A 17,062-nucleotide genomic window follows, 5' to 3' on the forward strand; every position below is an offset into this window, starting at 1 on the left:
TTTTTTTAAATTTAAAAAGCAAATTTGGCTCGGAAAAAACCCAGCGCCAGAAGCCTGTCTTATAAAATGTTCACAAGATGATTCGTTCAAGAATGTCTAGAAATAAGTCGCATAGAAGTAATGAATATTTCACCTAAGTCAGCTGACTTGGCCAGGCAGGGCATAGCCCACTCGATCCTTGCTCACGGACGCTGCTCTGCATCTTGCGTAGTGTTACGCGTGATCGAGTGGGCTATGGGCAGGGTAAACAAATACGGGGCTGCCAGGCTGTCTCTTACACAATAATGATACAGGGCAAATGACTAGTTTAAAAATAAAACCATGGGACCACAAAGAAAATGCAAAGGTAACCAGAGTCCAGACATTAACTCAAAAAGTTTAATTGTTCAATTCCTAAGTTTAGCAGACGACGAGGTCAAATATTATTATATAGCGCGAGCAGCTTGCGTCCATGAGCGCGGATCGAGTGGGCTATGCTTGCAGGAAGAAACTTTGTCTCAGTTACACCAAAGAGAATATAGGGGAGGAGTTGAAGATCCCCGCTCCACAAGGCTAAATTACATTGTTGCCCCTAAATTATACTAGTGGTACGAGGGAGTTTCCGGCTCAGTCGCGCCACCTACGATACCGTTAAATGTCTCAAACGGAAATGCCTCGGTACTGCGCATTGAAGATGCGCGGTAGAAAAGAGCAACAAGATTTTCCCCTCTTTCCACTCCTCCCCTATATTCTCTTTGGTTACACCTTGTATTGGAAACCCCCATACCTATAGCGTTGCCTGTGTACCCCCACCTACGGCACCGTAGTCCTCCCAGCATCCTCAGCGGTTAGGTAGGGTCGTACTGGATGAAATTGTAAAGGGCGCCCCCTCTATCTTAAAATTAGAAGCTAGCTCTCATACAAATAAAATGGCGCTACGCGGCAGCACTTAGCAATCGCCTACCGAAGGGTAGGGGCGTGCGCGAGGTACATTGGGAGAGATACGGTGCCGTAGGTCGCCCATCTTCATTTGCAATCCATCTCAATTCCCTTATCCCTGGTTACACTGCTACAACGAAAACCAAACACCAGCAACATAAGTCCAAGCCAGTCATCTGAAAGACTCAAAACGATGACTCTGATTCTTCTGAATTTGAAATATCAGTAGAAATGATTCTAGATAATCCTCGGAGTTATTTTAAATATTTTAATGCTCAAAGCCAGGGGATAAGGAAAGGCCAAAATAATTTTATTATGAAAATTTGATGTTTTCAGTGATAAATTAATCTCATTGGTGATAACTGATTAACTGGTACCTGAAAGCATTAGTCACTAACTTGCAATATTAGGTCCCTTATGCTTACGCTCCCCTATATTTATGTTTGTGCTTAGTGCAGATTTTAAAAATGCCACAGTTTCTTAACAATCTTAATTAAAATGAAGACTGAAGGAACAGATATTAATAAAAAATGTCTTCGTGGACAAAGACTTGAAAAAGTAAATGATAAGAAAACAAAATGGAATGACCGAAGTAACAGATATTAAACTTTTTCAGTTTAAAGACATGATTATAAAACATCAATTATTTGAAAAAAAATACTTATCTTCGTTTTTTTCACCAAAATTACATTTGCCCAAAAATTTTGTATCATTAAATTTTCCATTCTTTTCGTATCAAAGATTTACTATATAACAGAAACATGCGACATCGTTTATATTTACAGCTAGATTTCCAGTGTAGACCATGATAGAAACAGTTCCTCGTTAGTGATATTTAAAAGGATTGCAGCTTTTAATTTGAACTACAATACGTTTTAATACTGGAAACTAAGCCCAATAGTGAAATAAATACGCAGCCCACCATTTGTCGGTGTCCATTTACGTGTTTCGTGTTATACGTTTGCTCTACAATGTGTTCCTCATAGCGAGTTGAAGTCATACCAAACTAATTCAATCACAACTTTTAAAACAGTTCTCACGCACTCAATAATATACCAAAGGTTTTTTTGTTAATAATGTCTTTTATCCAGATTTTAATGATTCATTTATAAAACATTTTAAATCATCGACCCAAAAAATGGGACCCAAATTGAATCCTGGTCGTATAAATGCAGGCGCAAAACCAAAGCACCCTAAAGCGACGTTTAAAATGTCAATCATGATGAAAGATAAAATTTCTTCCTTCGGTTGAATTTAGTCGTTTTAAACAACGTTTTGCCTTATAGTTCGAAAAGAGAAACCTTTAAAAATAACCTATATCCATACTGGGATATTTATTCTAATCCTTTTCATTCGAAAACTGTTAATACCACAAAGGATATATAGAATGAATAATCTGTCTTTCGAAAACAATGCAAATGTAATTTTGGTGAAAAAAACGAAGATAAGTATTTTTTTTCAAATAATTGATGTTTTATAATCATGTCTTTAAAGAAAAAGTTTAATATCTGTTGCTTCGGTCATTCCATTTTGTTCTCTTATCATTTACTTTTTCAAGTCTTTGTCCACGAAGACATTTTTTATTAATATGTTTAGCTATTACACCCATTGGTACTAGTTGGTGTTTAGTTTCCGCACGTCAAATCTAGGGGTTTAGATTTTCAACATGTTTAAATCAAATGGATGTGCTCAAAACCTATACGTTGTTTTTTCTGTGAACGTGTCGGAGTCGAACACCAAAACATCGGTACCGGACGGACGAACGAGAGCGCCTACCGGAGGAGCAACTAACACGACCACTAAAAACGCTTTACAACTAGCAAAAGCAAATAGGAAAAGTACGCGAAGTGCCGCGACTAGAAAAATAAATCAAATTAAAACGTTGATTAATGATCCAAATACGAGTGTGGATGACTTAGAAGACGCGCTATCCAGTTTGGCGGAAAAGGAAGAAGACCTCATTAAAATTGACGCACGTGTCGAGGCCCTAATTGAAGATGACCAAGAAATGGAAAAGGAGATAGAAGAGGCGATCTTAAGAAAGGGAGGAGATATCCGACTTAAGGAGAAAAACACAGCGGATAATCCAGAGGAAGCAGACCGCCACCCAAACCAACGCGACGTCCAACTATTCGACGTCAACGGTTTACAACGTCTCAACCCTAAACCCACTGGCGCCTCCGATGGTCCCTCAGTCAGCCTTACCGGCAGGATTGCCCGCAATAATACCGCAAAATCCGGCGCCAATTCAGCCGCCACTCCCGACGCAAAACTCGGCGTCCAACAACCAGCCTTCGCCTTCAGCTAGTCATCAAGTTCCGGTCATCGGGCCAAGCCAACAAAACATGGTACCGCAGCAGCAACCAATCAGCGCGGGAAATTTCCCCAACTACAACGGCAGTTACGGCACCGAGGTGAGACTACCTACACAGAAAAAACGATGTTTAGATTCTAAACGTTTTCCTAAACGGGAAAATGCAACGCCTTTTTAAACACGAGCCCAGCCTATACGCGTTTAGTTCTGAAATTTTTATTTTTCAAACGCGTTTAGATTGAAAACGTTTAAGTTTGAAACGCGCATAGATTGAAAAAGTATCTGTTTCAAACGCGTTTAGATTGAAAACGTTTATGTTTGAAACGCGTTTAGATTGAAACCGATGATGTTTCAAACGCGTTTGTTTTGAAAACATTTAGGTCTCAAACGCGTTTGGATTGAAAACATTTAGGTCTCAAACGCGTTTGGATTGAAAACATTTAGGTCTCAAACGCGTTTGGATTGAAAACGTTTAGGTCTCAAACGCGTTTGGATTGAAAACGATTATGTTTCAAACGCGTTTAGATTGAAACCGATTATGTTTGAAACGCGTTTAGACTGAAACCGATTATGTTTCAAACGCGTTTAGATTGAAAACGTTTATGTTTCAAACGCGTTTAGATTGAAAACGTTTATGTTTGAAACGCGTTTAGATTGAAACCGATTATGTTTGAAACGCGTTTAGACTGAAACCGATTATGTTTCAAACGCGTTAAGATCGAAAACGTTTATGTTGCAAACGCGTTAAGATTGCAAACGTTTATGTTTTAAACTCGTTGAGATTGCAAACGTTTATGTTTTAAACTCGTTGAGATTGAAATTTGAAAACGTTTATATTTCAAACGCGTTTAGATTGAAAATGTTTATGTATGAAACGCGTTTAGATTGAAAACGTTTATGTTTCAAACGCGTTCAGATTGAAAACGTTTATGTTTGAAACTCGTTTAGATTGAAAACGTTTATGTTTGAAACGCGTTCAGATTGAAAACGTTTATGTTTCAAACGCGTTCAGATTGAAAACGTTTATGTTTGAAACGCGTTCAGATTGAAAACGTTTATGTTTCAAACGCGTTCAGATTGAAAACGTTTATGTTTCAAACGCGTTCAGATTGAAAACGTTTATGTTTCAAACGCGTTCGGATTGAAAACGTTTATGTTTCAAACGCGTTCGGATTGAAAACGTTTATGTTTGAAACGCGTTCGGATTGAAAACGTTTGTTTGAAACGCGTTCGGATTGAAAACGTTTGTTTCAAACGCGTTTAGATTGAAAACGTTTATGTTTGAAACGCGTTCAGATTGAAAACGCTTATGTCTAACCCGCATGTATTTTTCCAACGTTAATATACAGATGTGGTAAAGCTTAATTAATATATAAACAACTATTTCAAATTATAATATAAAAATTATTCTTGGAATATCAAAAGAAACCGGATCTTTATAGCTACAAAACTACCAAAGGCATCGAAATTACGAAAAATAAATCTATATATTACTTTAAAATTATGAAAAAAGAAAATATTAAGGTTTTGTAGGATTTCTTTACACGAGGCGAACTGCTAACGCGATGCACTAGTGTAACAAGTTGGTAAAACCAAAATATTACCTCTCCGAGTCAAGAGGAGGATTACTACTACTACAAACCTATTAACCTAGATATAGAATCATTTCTCTTTTTTGAAGTAAAAATTTACGAATTATTAAAGCAGTATTCCAAGCATAGCGAATATATAGTAAAGCAGACGACATTTACATCCAATAAAGATATGTCTTGGACACATTTAAATCAGTAAATGGGAAAAAACAGGAAATGAAGTGTATAGATTTTGGAGAGATATAACCTTTATGTGTTTGAAAAGGCCCAATTGTCTACGACTCAACTGTTAACCCTATATTCTTATAGCTACATTCACAACTGGTTAGCAGTATAAACACTACTGTCTCATTTCACCTCAACGATTTTCTTAGTTTTCCAACATGAGTGTTAACGTTAAATATCACCAAAGCTGACTTGTAGTTAAGCCTGGTTCACACCTGGCGAATTGAGGAGCGAACGGAGGAGCGAATAGCCCGTCACGAACAGTTCGCTCGTCCGTTCGCCTAGTCTGACATAGTTTTGGCCATTCGTTCACCCCGTTCGCCCGGAATAGTTTCCAAACTATTTTTACGAGCGAATAGGTCAGCTTTGCCCGTATAAAATGTGGGTGGGTAGAAGGCCTTTTTATTCGCTGCTCAGCTCTTATCTGTTATCGCCCAAAAATCTATTTTCTAGCGAGCGACCAAAGAAGATTTTTTCTTTCTTTCTTTCATCCAAATATACTTGGCCTTAAGCATGACCAAGACGTTCACCGGGCGGAATGCTTTCTGGCAAAATTGCGTCGTTCTTCTGAATATATGGACCCACCATTTGCAATAAACTCTTAAATGTTGTCGGAGTCGTTCTCAACCACTTCCTATAATTGGCTCTATCATTCATTCGTAATTTCTGCAATAGTTTACGAAGCTTAATCAAATCCCATACAGTTTTTTGATTTTTTATTGGCTGGTGTATTAAGTTCATCCTCTAGCTACAAAAATTCTACCCCAATGCAATGCAAGCACCTTCTTTCTATCATTCTATCATCCATTGGAAATGATGAAAAAAGACAAACCAGCCAATCTTTCTGATTTTCCCGCCAATATAGCACCCCCTACAGGTATCATTTTGGAGATTTCGTCCCTCAATTCGCCTAGTGTGACAGCTCTTCGCTCCCTCATTCGATTGGATCTATTCGCTTACTAATTCGCGCCTTCAGTTCGCTCCTCCGTTCGCTGCTCAATTCACCAGGTGTGAACTAGGCTTTAGACGCACTGAAAGTCAATACGCACAATAATAATGAAAACTTCTAAGCTATAACCCGATAACGATTAGCCCTTTCACTGATCTAATTATTAGCCCTTTCACTGATCTAATTGCCGCAATGATGCATTCTTCTATTATTAAATCTAAACCTGATTATTTAAACGTGTAATTAACTTTCGGCTCACTCTGAACCGTTAATGTCCCTTCATTACAGACACGACAATAAAAACCCACAGTTTAGTTCACCTCAGGTCTCAATTATTTGCTCTTTGGCTCACTAAGCCTATTGCGGATAATACTTGATTTTCCCGATTGAGTCCAGGCCTAAGCTTCCTTCTTGAAATCTGTATAGCAAGGATTATTCTATATACAGATGTAGTATAGCTTAAGTAATATATAAACAGCAATTTCAAATAATAATATTAAAAAATATCCTTGGAATATGAAAAGGAAACAGAGCTTTAAAGCTAGAAAAGTACTAAATGCATCGTAGTTACGAAAAATATTTGCACATATTCACTTTATATTATGGAAAAAGTGAATATTAAGGTTCTGTAGGATTTCTTTACACATCAAAGCAAAGCGAACTGCTAACGCAGCGCGCTAGTGTAACACCGGGCGGACACACACAGACAAAAACATAAACTGCTTTTTAACTCTTTCCGTATTAATTTTGAATTGACAAACAAGATTATCTTAAATATTAAAATAAATATATAATTAATATTGGAAGGCTAGACGTTTGTCGTAACCCTAGCCGATCGCCGCGTACAAATATAAGTACCCTGGTAATGGTAAAACCGTCAACGTGGTCGTCCCCTAGCAAAAACCTTGAACTGACCGGTCCCAGGTGCCTAGAAAGGCTTAAAAAAAGTGTAAACATATTCTATACACTCATTTGCAAGTTTAGAATCGTCTTGATTTTTAATAGAAAACCCCATTTTGATGTTTTTACGTTGGTACGCCAAGATAACAAATAATATATTTTGATCGGTTATATGTACTAAACCTCTGATCTAAACTTACAGTTCACAACAAAAATGGCCACTGAAACATTTTTGAAGGCAATTTTAGCGTGAGTCAAACCGTTTAATGAGCAACACTTTTCTAAAATTAGAATTCATAACTCAAAATTAAACCCAGTTATAAACCAAACTAATATAAAATTAAAATTTTATTTATTTACTAAATATGGGCGAAGTTCTAATATGGCTATTTTGTGAGTAAATTCTGACTTTTGACGTGTCAAGCACCAGCGAATGAATGTACCCCATTCGCAAATTTCTGAACCTTTGCCTCTCGGCATGAGAAGGGGTTAAAACCGATTCACAAAATAAAATATTAATTATTCTTCCTCAGATGCTCGAGTTAACTACATGACGTCAATATGTTTATATCCTTTACACCTAGAGTAGGTTTTGAACACGTTTAAACCCTGGCGTTTCGGTTTATGTCCACTTTACGATAAGTTTAGATTTTAAACGTGTTTTTAAAGGCTTTCAATGCGCTGTTGTGTTTAGTTTTTATATGTTTAGCTATTACACCCATTGGTACTAGTTGGTGTTTAGTTTTCGTACGTCAAATCTAGGGGTTTAGATTTTCAACATGTTTAAATCAAATGGATGTGCTCAAAACCTAAACGTTGTTTTTTCTGTGTAGACATTTAACCGTTAAGTTACAGCAAATTGAAACTAACATCTAGATACATTGCGCATTATACACTATGGTCATAAAAAATGACATGAAGGTCCGTAGGAGACCCTCTCCCAGACATCAAAAATATAATATTTTAACAAATGGCCCTACCAGTAGGAGGGTCACGGAGCCGAAGGCTACGTAAGTTAGGGGTTGATTGTTCATCATCAGTAACATTGTCCGAAGACTCATCCTCACTAATTACGCTACTCGCACTTTCGGGTTGCGTGACGCTCGTCGTCTATGGGTGATATCACCTCACTAGGGTCAATCTCGGAACTAGTACTCTCGACAGACTGGGGCCCAGAAATTTCAGTGGCATTTCGCTCACTATAAGACTTAAGGTCTCTGATATAATAAGTCCCCTAAAAATTCGATTACCTTTTGTGCCCTTGAGTCTATAAGTCAAAGGGGATAATTTTTGAGCAATAATATAGGGACCTTCACTAATGGGAAAGTTGGCCCCAGCGTTCGATAGGAAATGAGTTCGTCTTAGAACAGTATCTCCCACATTAAATTCAACATCGCGATGATGATTATTGTAATATTTTGCCTGACGTTGCTGCTGAGTTTCAATATTTACTCGAGCTTGGGCTAGGGCACCATCAATGGTGTCCTTGAGGGAAAGAGTGTAGGAGTTTAGCTTATTGGGATCTATTTCGTCCTCAGTAGAGGCTGTCGTGCTAATGTCTGCCTGGGTACGGAGCTCACGACCGAAATTTAAGAAAGCTGGACTGAAACCAGTTGACTCGTGATGAGTGGTTCTCAACGCCATGGCGTATTGAGATATACCAACGTCCCAATCTCTGTGATTTTCCCCAACATATGTTGCGATTAGAGTGGACAAAGTCCTATTGACACTTTCAGTCTGATTTGACTGAGGGGAATAATAAGAAGTAAACCTATAACGTACACCTAATAATTTCCAAGTATCCCTCATTATCTTTCCTACAAATTGTCTACCATTATCTGATATTATGGTACGTGGAAGGCCAAACCTCGTAAAGACTTGGTCGACCAGGACATTAACTACGGCTTTCGTAGTGGCACGACGCAGGGGAAAGATTTCTACCCATTTTGTCATTGTATCAGTGACTTCTAACAGTTGGGTGAAACCGCGTTTACTTGGGGTGTATGGGCCTTTCAAATCAATGGATATCACTGTCCATGGATCTGTCAAGGTTGCGGACTTCATAAGTCCGGCTGGGGCTTGTTGCATAGGTTTATGCTTTTGACAAGCATCACAGGTTTTAACGTACTCTTTTACGTCCCGTGTCATCCCATCCCATATAAAGCGCTCGCGCATGCGTCGCGAAGTTTTCAGATTGCCCAAGTGACCAAACACACGTATATCATGAGATAATTTTAAAACGGTGGGGTGTAACGTTTCTGGAACCCAAATTTTTTAGTTCTCGTCTTTGGGGAGGCGATGCAAAACACCGTCAATCATTTTGCATTTATTTAAAATTGCTTCATCTTTCTTGGATGACGGGGGTTTCGGGTTATTTGCCAGCAAACTAGTAATAAAGACGGATAATCGTTCGTCTTTCTGTTGTTCGCTTTTGACCAGTTCGGCGGAGAATTCTACGGGCTCAGCTGGTATTGCGGAAGCCACGGCCAATACACCACTTTCGGGGGTGGACACCGAACTCGTGACCTGTTCAGCTTCCGGGGTCGGAGGTAACCTGGATAAGGCATCAGCCAAGACATTTTTGTCTCCCGGTATGTGATGGACGCGAAAATCAAACGCCTGAATTTGAGCGTACCATCGTGCGTATTTTCCCGTAGGGTCTGGGGTTTTTAATAACCATACGAGAGCGGAGTGGTCAGTGTAAATTTCGAAATGTACACCCTCGAGATAGGGGCGAAACTTTTTTAGTGCGTAGACAACTGCCATAGCTTCCCGCTCGGTCGTGCAGTACTTCCTTTCCGTATCGGATAAGGTGTCCCTAAAATATTGGATGACATGACGTTTACCGTGGCGTTTTTGTAACAATACCGCCCCAAGGCCGGTAGTAGACGCGTCACACTCCTCTAAGAAGGGCTGGGAGAAGTCAGGGGCAGCTAATATTGGTGCCGAAATTAAAGCGGACTTTAATTTTTCAAACGCATTGTCTTGAGCTTCCCCCCATGTCCATGGGACATCTTTATATAATAGCGCTGTTAACGGGGAAGCCTGGGCTGCGAAACCTTTGATAAATCGTCGATAGTAGCCGGCCATTCCTATGAATGACCGGAGAGTTTTGACAGTAGTCGGCGGAGGTAGATTACTTATGGAGTTTGTCTTGTCAGGGTCTACCTTAATGCCATCCTCTCCTACAATATGCCCTAATAATTTAGTTTCAGTAGCGCAGAATTTCGTCTTACTGGCTTTAATTGTTAAACCCGCTTCTAGCAGGGTACTAAATACTTTTTATATGGTTTCGAGATGGTTTTCGAAACTACTTGAGATTATAATTAAATCATCTAAATAGGCCGTAACACTTTCATCCTTTAGTGGGCGAAAAGTCTGTCTATCATGCGCTGGAATGTGCTTGGCGCGTTGCATAACCCAAACATTGATACTTTTGGGCGATATAAGCCTCGGTGTGTCACAAAAGGTGCTTTATCTTGGCTAGAAGGGTCAATATGGGGCGGCTATAGGAATTTGTAGACAATAATTTCTTCGTTTCTGGGTCCAAACCTTTACGAACCAACCGTACTTGCTCCCTATCGGATGGGGGCTCGGATAATTTTCTAATGAGGGTTAATATAGCCTCGCCGTAATTGGCTGGACTTTCTCCTGACTTTTGAGATCGCCTATCTATTTGTTCATAAATGTAGTCGTCGTCAGTTTCTAATTCGTATTCCGCTTTAAGAGAGTTCGAAAAATCTGAGAAGTTTCGGAATGAATTTTGGGTTTCAAACCACTCGAAAGGGGATCCCGAGAGCATGCTGGGTATCCATCACTTAACAAAAATGTCTTCGGGGCAATCCCTGCTTACAAAGATCTGACGGGCCTTTGTTAAAAAGTCTTTGACTCCTAAACCCGTTGTTGCACCTGAAAAAGTCGGTAGTTGAACCGAGGGAACCCACGATGTGGGCAAGCCACCCTGACTGTGCACTGAATTCGAGCCTAACATAGGAATCGAAGGGGCGGAACCGATACTGGAACCTGGTAGTGACGCACTAAAGGGAAATGGCGTTTGTGCTAGTACGTTATTATTAATTGGTGCATTGTTTACACCAGAAAAAGGATTCACTACTGGTACCTGGGGTGGTAGAGTAGGGTTAATTATTGGAACTACAGGAGTAGTTGGGTTTGTTACAACATTTGTTGTAACGGGCAGGTTCACTTGGTTGGGACCTGACGTATTAATTGGGACCGCCAATTGGCCAGCTTGCTGTGCAGCAGCTAATTGATTGGTTAAAAAAACGCGACCTGTTGCATGAGAGCTTGCATTTGCTGTTGTATAGCTAACATCATAGGATCATTAGCAGGAGCCTGTTGGGTAGCTGTATTGGAAACAATAGGTTGTAGCTGTATTGGAAACCATAGGTTGTAGTTGTTGAACACTAACCATTGAGGAAGCTACAGTAGGTACAGTACTCGTATTAGAGGCTAAGCTCGTGGTCGTGTTTACCAAGGTGGGATTAACTAAAATTGGCGCCACTGTGGAAGCGTTTGCCATTGTACATGGAGGCAAGGGGCTGTTCACACCCAAAACTAACAAAGGGTTACTCTTCGTAGAAACGTTAGTATTGAAAATTGGAGAAGCAGGTGGGTTACTGGCAATCGAGATAGTGGATGAACTATTATCGACTTGCGCTACGGGGGGATTCCCCGAACTAGGTGAATTCATACTCGATGCCATTGTACGAGAAATATTTGGAATTCTTGTTTTTAAAGTTACCTTACGCTTCACCATAGGGGGTAGAGGGGATTTACGGCGTTCTGCACGCTCGTTTCTCTCAAAATTCTTAAGCTTTCGAAAACAAGTGTCGCAACTGGTTTGTCGACTAAAATGGGGGAGGCTGGTGTCGTGAATGGGCCTAAAGTTCTTAGGTTAATCCTAAGCTTCTACCTCTTTACCCACGAAACCACAATAATAAATATACAATAGAGCGTGAATAAGCGAAATTTTGAAGAAATTCCAAAACGAACTCAATGGGGATAATTTTCTAAGAAAACTTTCTTTCAAATTTAGAATAAAAAAAAATGACCCAGGTGGTTTTAATAGTAATAGTAGCTAAAATTTTGACCCCCAAAAATTATAAGCAATAAACAGAAATCAACAATAATTAAAGTTTGACCCTCAAAATTTTGTATTGAAAAAGACTAATACCTTTTTGGGCACAAAAAAATAATGGAACTCTACGATTAACTTAATTGCACCGCCACACCCTTACCCAAAGGAAATGCGTAACCTCAAAAATTCTAGGTGGATCAGTTAATCGAGAGTAAACAGTATTTAAATCTTAAGTTTTCATACTAAGCTTATGATTACGTTTTGTAACCCTAAAATAATCATGGACTTAATACCACGATGAACAATCACTATGTAATTTTGACCAATATTTGATCGAAATGGGGCATGATTAAGTTTACACTAATTTACTTCTGGGAGAGTCTTTTTATAATCCCGGACACCGACCTCCAAAATGAGACATTTTTCCTACTGCTTTCTATTTCATTTAGTTAAGTTAAATTTTAGTAATAAATAAATGCTCTCATTAATGCTTATAGCTAAAGTAAATTCTAAGGCAGGTTCGACTCTGGTAGAAATCAATTAATATATACCATTTATTAACATAAAACATATTCATTGCGGATATAATAAAACAATAAGTTAATTTTTGGGAGCCTGGCTGGTTACCCCTTAATAAAGTTCATTCTGACTCACATTTGTGCCCTTTTCGTGGCTTAGGGCTCCAGTTGGTTTCTTCATTTTTCTAACGGCGCATCTCGCGTCTCTTCCGTTTGTTTAAGAGTTTATTGTTCTCGCGTCTCCTCAGTTTATTAAAGAGTTTATTGTATATCTCACACGGCCATATTATTTCCCGCACTTTTAAGTTTTTCAACCGAGTTAAAGTATATCTCGGACGCGTTCCCGCAGGGGCTTTGTCGCCTCGCTCGCTTTGTTACTCGATCGGCCTCTAGAAATTTTCTGCCTCTCTCATCCCTCCTCTGTCCCCTCGTTAACTTTTTCGGACTGGGGTCACGTGGGCCCCATGTAGATTTTTCCTTTCGCCTATGGCGCGTGGGGTAAAATCAGCCTGGGGAAAAAGGGTAAATCACAGCCAGGCTTATTTTAGTGTTACGATCTTAAAAGGAAATAGACCAAATTCGGTTAGAATCTCAACAAATATAATACCTCTTTATTTTTACCTCTCCGTGTGACGTAGTCCAGGAGAGGTTCTGTTACGGCCGTGTCTGTCTGTGTGTCTGTCTGTCCGTTGTTACACCCACGTGACCGCGTTCGCAGTTTGCGTATCGGAGCAAAGGTGTTCCCAATCTCCGGACCGCATTTACAGTTCATAGAAATTTGGAAAATTGTATTTCTCTCCGTTGGCTACTCTATACTTGAGTTTTCATACCACCATGTTTGGTCTTCGTCCATCCCACATGAACACCAGGCTGGTACTTTTCTGGCTTCCAACACCACCATCCACTGGTCTTCCGTCTATTCCACATAGACACCAATCTGTATCATTGGCTTCTACCACCACCATCCACTGGTCTTCCGTCTATTCAACATAGACACCAATCTGTATCATTGGCTTATACTCCATTATCATCGTTTGGTTTAAGGATATACGCGGCGATCAGCTAGGGTTACGAGAAACGTCTAGCATCCCAAAGGTGGGATCGCCATCAAAGGTTTTCGCAATTGCGCTTTTTCCTTACTATTATAAGGAAAACGATTCCTATATATATACCAAAATTTTAAAAGAATCGGGTAATAGGGGTACGCTTCAATTTAAACGTCAATATTAGAAAAGTTTGAGAAGATAATAGGTATAACTTTATTTTAAACGATTTAACTATTATTAATGATAATTATTGATGATTAAAATAATTAAAAGTAATTATATTTATTTAAATATTAAAGATAAACCTCTCGTGCAAAGAGAGAGATTATCATTGCCTCCTATATCTACCAAGACCCGTGCATTCGATATATCTCCTTCATTGCCTCCTATATCTATCAAGGCCCGTGCATTGCGATATACTTTTCAAAACAACAATAAAAATGGGAAGCTCCTCTCAGAAACACAATAATTTCTTTTCTCTGTATATGAAATGAAAATATGGATAATATTGCGCTCCTTCATTAATAATGTCTATTAATATTTTACGTAGGAGTAATACGTTTTTAGCGAAGTATAGAGAGGATAAACATTAGCGAGATTGTTTAGGAAAAAAAAATACTGCTTCCACTAATGGGTTTATACTCCTTGTTACTGTTGTATAGAGTAATCATGATAAAAGCTTAAAAAATTACGAGAGGACAGACCTTTTTTATCCTCTTGTTTTATTCTTAATAAGAATATAAAACATTCATTTTGAATCAAAAAATATTGTTTGGTGCTAAGATTGCTTTAGAAAAATCCAAACGGTTAGACATTAGTAAAAAAGACATGTGTAAGATATTTGCAGAGATGATAATTGTTTTACATGTTCTAAACAAGACTGAAGCTTCCACTATTGTGTTTATCCTCCTTGTTTGTTTGACTGAAAACCATCTAGGTTTAGATAACAGTCAGACCAAAAATTTCAAAAATATATAATTTTAAATCTAATCAGATACGCCCACCTAGTCGAAAATAGACCTTTTAAATTTGCGGGAGCCATTCTTGAGAATTTGTGTTTGGAAGTTGGATATTAAGTCAAATTAAGTGGTTGTAAAGAGCCAGCAGGTTTTTGCCGCTTCTTTTTGTGAGTATTTGATTTTTGTATGTAAAATGGAGGAAGATAATGTTGAGAGTAAGGATGAAATGTGAAAGCGCAAAGCGCGGGAAAGGATGAGGACAAAACGTTGACGTTTTCATTGGATACTTAAGTTTATATAATCTTCTCCACACGGAGAGGTAAAATTTTGGTCTTCCCAACTTGTTTTTCTACTAACTTCTTCCACGTCGATTATCTGATTTACTCCCGTTTAACCCAAACCGTTTCTCCCAATTCCCATATCTCCCAATCCCATTTGACCCAACACTATGTCTTTTCCCCCAATTTCTATTGTCCCAATTCAGCATAAAACAAATGTTAATAAGTTCAAAGAGAATTTTTTTGTTTTATTAACAATGATATATTTTACATTGGCAGGATAATTATTTAACCTAACCTAACCTAACATAAAAGTAATGTTTTGAAAAAGGCATATTATTTGAGAAGTAAATGAAGCTAAACATTAATATTTTGGAAAAGGCGTACTATAGTTTAATGATTTATAAAATATTACTAACCTCACCTAACCAAACCTAACCTATCATAACAGTAATGTTTTGGAAAAGGCATATTATTTGAGAAGTCAATGAAGCTAAACGTCAATATTTTGGAAAAGGTGTACCATAGTGTAATGATTTATAAAATATTACTAACCTAACCTAACATAACCAAACCTAACCTATCATAACAGTAATGTTTTGGAAAAGGCATATTATTTGAGAAGCCAATGAAGCTAAACGTCAATATTTTGGAAAAGGCGTACCATAGTTTAATGATTTATAAAATATTACTAACCTAACCTAACCAAACCTAACCTATCATAACAGTCATGTTTTGGAAAAGGCATATTATTTGAGAAGTCAATGAAGCTAAACGTCAATATTTTGGAAAAGGCGTACCATAGTTTAATGATTTATAAAATATTACTAACCTAACCTAACCAAACCTAACCTAATCTAACCTAACCTATCATAACAGTAATGTTTTGGAAAAGGCATATTATTTGAGAAGTCAATGAAGCTAAACGTATATTTTGGAAAAGGCGTACCATAGTTTAATGATTTATAAAATATTACTAACCTAACCTAAGCTATTTGCCTATTCGCATTAAAAATAATCAAAGTCGTTTTGAAAGCAACCCTTTGCAGCATAAAATATTAGACGTAACCATTCTATTGGGAGAAATGAGAATTGAATAGTTTGGGATAAAAATTCCGATTGGGAAATATAAGATTGGGAGAACTGGGAATCAGAAAGTTTGGGATAAAAATTTATTTTGGGAAACACAGAATTGGGAGAAATGGGACCATACCGAATAGATTGTTGGGCTTTATATTGATAATCAATTTAATCTAACAGTGATAACGGTTAAACTCAGAATTAGGCGTAGGAAAGATAAGATAACATTAGCATTTTAGATATAGACCTAAGAAATATAACTTTTTATGTCTAGGCTTATTATAACAGGAATGTTCAAACTGAACATTGACGATTTTAAATTCATTTTAGGTGTAGAAATTATTTCTCAATTAAATTAGAAACTTCATATTTCGAAATATGAAACTCGAAAGTGTACTTTTGAACCATTTTCAATATCACATATGAAATGAAATTAAAAGTTCCCATACCTTTTAACGAATTGGGTCTGTGCATAAAGAGCTAACATACAAAGAACTAAACACATTTCTTAAATAGATATATGCCAGAGAATAATACGGCAGCATACGCCACTCGGGTCCCTGCGACCCCCCTTGCCGACCCCATTTGGTTTATACGCCACATGTAACCCCTCCCCTCCCCCTCCCCCATTTTGGCAGTATACGCCACTCGAGTCCCTGCGACCCCCCTTGCCGACCCCATTTGGTTTATACGCCACATGTACCCCCTCCCCTCCCCCCTTTTGTACTCTTTTTCTGCGACCCCCCTTGCTGACCCCCATTTGGTGTTATAGGGAAATCTTTTTCGGGTTTATAGGGAACCTGGACGACCATATTTTCATCCACCCCTCCCCCCATGTGGTGTTACAGGGAAAATATATATTTTAGAGGCGAAACTCTTTTTAGGGTTTATAGGGAAAGATATTTTTTTTCACCGCTAGATGTCGGTATGGTCAACCTTGTTTAAACGTTGGTAAATTCCTTTTCATTTCACCTTGTTGACAACCAATAATTAGCTGTCCTCTTTTATTCAATATTCCCCTTTTCTTAACACGTAGAGAAGAAGAGTATTTTTGGTTATTTTACTAGGCAATAATAGGTTGGGGGAAAGTAATTTATGTATTGTCAGTTCCCAAAGAACACCTTTTATTCGACTAAAGTTCTTATTCTGAATTAGAGATCCCCCTAAATACCGGTACATCCCTTT

The 17,062-nt window shown here is 38.3% G+C and overlaps 1 protein-coding gene across 1 annotated transcript in view; it reads right to left on the minus strand.

The window, feature by feature from the left end:
* Positions 1–12,896, minus strand: part of LOC149713635 (uncharacterized) — a 66,657-nt gene extending 53,761 nt beyond the window's left edge. Inside the window, exon 1 of the mRNA XM_089849058.1 lies at positions 12,651–12,896. The gene's annotated coding sequence lies outside the window, so the exon portion shown is untranslated. The remainder of the gene's footprint in view (positions 1–12,650) is intronic.
* Between the last annotated feature and the right edge of the window lie 4,166 nt (positions 12,897–17,062).

The sequence above is a fragment of the Phalangium opilio genome, unplaced genomic scaffold (genome assembly GCF_054372755.1).
Source record: "Phalangium opilio isolate 3A_F unplaced genomic scaffold, DU_Popi_V2 ptg000009l_1, whole genome shotgun sequence".
Taxonomy (NCBI): domain Eukaryota; kingdom Metazoa; phylum Arthropoda; class Arachnida; order Opiliones; family Phalangiidae; genus Phalangium; species Phalangium opilio.